A 5,123-nucleotide genomic window follows, 5' to 3' on the forward strand; every position below is an offset into this window, starting at 1 on the left:
GATGGAAGAAGAACTGATGTATTTGAATTATGGTGTTGGCAAAGAATATTGAATATACCACAGACTTCCAGAAGAACAAACAAATCTGTCTTGGAAAAAGTACAGCCAGAATGCTCCTTAGAAGCAAGATTTCCTCTCACATACTTTGGACATGTTGTCAGGAGGGATCAGTTCCTGGAGAAGGACATCATGCTTGGTAAAGCAGAGGGTCAGCGAAAAAGAGGAAGACCCTCAATGAGATGGACTGACACAGTGACTGCAACAATGACCTAAAACGCAGCAACTATTGTGAAGATGGTGCAGGACCAGGCAGTGTTTCTTTCTGTTGTGCATAGGGTTGCTATGAGTCAGAACCAACACGATCCACCTGACAACAACAACTTTGTGTGACAATTGTGTCAAAAATCAGCCTCAGGATAGTGGTGCCCTATAACATCTTAGTCTAAGACTAGAGTCTGGCCATCTGCCTTGCATATAGTATGTATTCTACCAGTGAATGGCTACATAAATGTACAATCATAGGGTGACAAGATTCACGCATCTCAAATTGAGGAACATTACTTTGCACCAGGGGTGCATAAAGACATTGAATAAACATGGTGCACCTTTCTTGAGTTCCAGTTTGACTTGAAGATTGGGGCAAAAATTATTTTGCTGTACAACTAGATATACTGTAGAATACAATGCAAATTTACTTATATTTTTAAGACAAAATTGAGATTTAAAAGAAAATTCAGGCTTGTAGCAGACAGCCTCAAGTTTCAGGGAGTAGGGTGTTCCTAAATGAAGAGGTTTGAGAAGCACTAAATGAGTCATACCTCTTCATTTTCAGTTGAGGAAACTCAGACTCAGATTTTTCGTGAGGTTTGTTTGAGATCAGAGCTAGCCAGTGGATAGGAATTTATGAGGTAGCCTACCTCTTCAGAAGTGTCCGGAAAAATTATAACCTGTTCAAGGGATTAAAAATTAGACTTAAAACTCTCCATAGACCACCTGACTGAATGGGAATGGGGGGAGTAATGTAGCCAGAGTTGATATATTTACATTTTCAATTTAATTAACCAAAAAAAAAAAATCAAACCCATTGCCATCAAGTCGATTCCAACACATAGCGACCCTTTAGGGCAGAGCGGAACTGCCGCATAGGGCTTCCAAAGAGCTCCTGGTGGATTCGAACTGCAGACCTTTTTGTTAGCAGCTGAGCTCTTAACTACTATGCCACCAGGGCTCCTCAATTTAATTATGAGGATTATATATGTACATGTAAAATCCTAAAATCAAAACCAAATAAAATAAGTGGCAAAACCAAACCCGTTGCCATTGAGTTGATTCCAACTCCTAGCAATCCTATAGGACACAGTAGGACTGCCCCATAGGGTTTCTAAGGAGCAGCTGGTGAATTTGAACTTCTACCTTTTGGTTAGCAGTAGAACACTTAATCACTGCACCACCCGGGCTCCAAATAAGTGGTACCCAAAAAACCAAACCAAACTCATTGCTGTTGAGTCGATTCTGACTCATAGTGACTTCATAGGACAGAGTAGAACTGCCCCATAGGGTTTCCAAGGAGTGGCTGGGGGATTTAAACTGCTGACCTTTTGGTTAGCAGCTAAGCTCTTAACCACTGTGCCACCAGGGCTCCAAATAAGTGGCAAGTATATATTAAATACAATAGAGTACAACAGTAGTACAGTGGAGAGAGAGAAACAGCACTTCCAGCTGGGATGGAAACTTGCATTTTAGTAGCCTCCCAATTAAAAAGAAGAGGAGGAGAAATTTACATTTTCCTCCCTTAAAGCATGCAGAGCTGATTTGAAACACCCCAAATTCCCAGAAGCACATTTCACTATTTACTTAAACTGGAGATATTCTACCCTAGGCGGAATGAGGTTGCTATGGTGAGGGTTGGATTACATGACCTCCAGATACCTTCAAAATCCTAACAGTGTATGATTCTACAATGACACAAAACTGCCCATCTCTGCTATGTGACAAAAATTTACATAGTAAGGCCTACTTACATTTGCCTAATGTTTGCCTTGTGAGATGAGTAAAATTCACTATTCACTCATTTACTTTCCAAAGAGACCTTCATTAACTAGTTTAAAAAGATAAGCTCTGAGAGGCAATACACCTGTCTTATACACCTGCATGTGAATGTGCACAATGACAAAATGCATAATAGCTCACAGAGGGAAGAACAAGGGGGACAGCCTCTGTGGCAGGCACTACTCAGCATTGCTTGTGATTCTACAACAGAAACTGGAAGGGACCAGCTCTTAGAATTCCCACACCAAGAAAGTCCTTATGTTATCTTTAATGAAAGAGAAACATTGGCCATATAGCTGAGTCTCTTACCAATACCAGAATGAACACTTTGTTAACTAAGACTTATTTTTAAAAGGGGCAAAATCGCTTTCAATTTACAGTGTTTCCCTGAGGGCTTCTACTGGGCATCTCATTCAGTCTTCTGTCATGCAGATGTTCGCTTGGTTAGCACTCAAGAAAGAAGCAGACAGATTCATTAAGAGACAGGCAGACATACAAATTCCTCTTTGGAAATTCACCACAATTTTTTCTTCAGTGTTTGCCTTTTATGATTGCTGCCATAGACATTTCGCATCAGATTACAGTGCGCCTCTTTCATTTTGAGAGCTACTGAGGGACTCTATCACATGACAGGCTTCCACAAGGAAGGAGCTAGGCAGGACAGGGCTGAAGAGCAGGGAGGGCTGGCCTTCTGGCACCTGATGCTCTGCTTCTACACTATATTCCATTCTTCCTGGCACTACCCCCTTTACTCATGAGTTGTCATTAATTCCTTCCAGCTTCTACTCCAAGTAAATCCTACCTCCCTGATTACATTCCGGGATTCATTTGCTGGGCCAGCTACTTGCTTGGTTACACATGTGCAGCTCCTATTTAAACCCAATATTGCACAGTAGAATGTTGGATGCTGAGCTGGCTTTCTCATCTGTGGGCTAATTAGGCAGAGAAGACAACTAGCTCTCAACTAAAAACCTGTGTTTTCTATTATAGCCTGAAAGTCTTCTCTGATCTGCTCCTAAAACCTGAAGGAGGAAAACAAGGGCAACTAAGCCCACTGACTTTCCCAAACATCAGCAAATTCTCCTCCACAGTCAGCCGACCTCTGCTTTGCAGCTTCTTAAAACACTCTCTGGATATAGCCAGGTTCTGCGTGGCCTCAATAAAGAGTCCCACACTAAATTGTGGTGTCATAGGGAAGTGTCTTAGTCATTTAGTGCTGCTATAACAGAAATACCAGAAGTGGATGGCTTTAACAAAAAGAAACTCATTCTCTCACAGTCCAGTAGGCTACAAGTCCAAATTCAAAGCATCAGCTCCAGGGGAAGGCTTTCTCTCTCTGTTGGCTCTGGAAGAAGGTCCTTTTGATGCATAAGTCTTCCCTTGGTCTGGGAGCATCTCAGCGCAGGAACCTCAGGTCCAAACAACACACTCTGCTCTCGGCACTGCTTTCTTGGTGGTACGAGGTCCCCATGTCTATCTGCTCGCTTCTCTCTTTTATATCTCAAAAGAGATTGGTTTAAGACACTATCTAATCTTGTAGATCTCATCAGTATAACTGCCACTAATCCATCTTATTACAACATAGCGATAGAATATATGACAGATAGGGAAATCACATCAGATGACAAAAGGTAGACAATCATACAATACTGGGAATCATGACCTAGCCAAGCTGACAGATATTTGGGGGGGACACAATTCAATCTATAACAGAAAGAGAGTGGGGACACCTGCAATCTACACCACAAGGGGGTCCACCAGTCTGACTCAAACTGGTGGTGATATTCCAGGATTCTCCGGGTGGGTAGAAGTGATGTTTATCCTCAGGTCAGTTACAGGGCCTTAGCACCAAGTGGTGTGTTCAGGTTGAAGGAGGAAGTTTGAGCCAAATCCTGTGTGAGTGGGGCTAAAGGAGTGAGGCACGTAAGATGTGGAATAAGAAGCAGGAAGCTGAACAGAAATGTAATCATATGAACCCAGGAAAACCTGGACTATGGAAAACAGCTCAGCAGACACCTAGGTACCCGGGGACTTTTACCACACTCATTCTAGAACTCTCCTCCAGGTCCAGAAGGAGCTCCTTGTAAACTGTCAGACTTGATTGACAGCATGCAGCTCTATCACCACCACTGAGTACACTTAGAATAGTCAGGGTCTGAAAGCTATTTTTGCAAAATTGGGCAAATTGTAAAATTCATCAAGATCATTAAGAAATTAAACTTGGGGCTAAAGAAGGGAGGAGAAATTAGCTGGAGAGGTCATCAAGCATTTAAGCGGCTTGACGAAATTTTTAAGTTTATAACGAGCCATTTTTCCAGAGGGCAGTCTAGGTCTGTGATTTTGAAACTTTCCTAAGTAGTCTTGGTTGGCATCTTTTCTTTGGTTTTTTTCTTGGCAAAATTTGGCCTTTTGGAGGACTTCCTGAAAAAACTGTACTCACAACCTACAGATATGTTACCCTGTTTATCTTGCCACATTTCTGGTACTGGTTGTTAAGTTATTATGATTTTAAAATACCAGTCCCTTTCTACCTTCAACCTCAAGAGGAATCCCTTCCCTTGATGGAAACTGGCTTCAGCAGCAGCTTTCAACAGACTCTCACAATAGCAGAAAGAAAAATAATGAAACACAGACTTTCTCCTGAAGTTTGAATCCTAAGGAACAATGTGACTCTCTTTCATGTTTTTCAGTTTTGAATAGATTTATGAGGTGGAAGAAAGGCAATTGAAAGTAAAGGTATTTTATTTTGTAGATTATATATCATGTCTAACTTTACTGGATTACTTTTTTCACGTACCGTCTTGCTAAAGAACGGACTTCCCCAAAATGGAATTGTAAGAGAAACATATGGTGTATTTATGGAGAATAGTTTTGGAGAAGGTATCTGAGTACTTGGATCAAGTATGGAGGCTATATGATTAGAAAGCTTTGCACATGGCAGGAGAATAATTTGGAGGCTCATGGGTTTAAAAAGCCCCTTGGAGAAAGCCTGAGAACAACTTTATATCCTCAAAGACTAACACCATATTCCAGAAATCACTTCAGTTCAACTTCAGTAATTATTTATAGTTAAG

This window comes from Trichechus manatus, unplaced genomic scaffold (genome assembly GCF_000243295.1).
Source record: "Trichechus manatus latirostris isolate Lorelei unplaced genomic scaffold, TriManLat1.0 scaffold00003, whole genome shotgun sequence".
In the NCBI taxonomy this organism is placed as follows: Eukaryota; Metazoa; Chordata; class Mammalia; order Sirenia; family Trichechidae; genus Trichechus; species Trichechus manatus.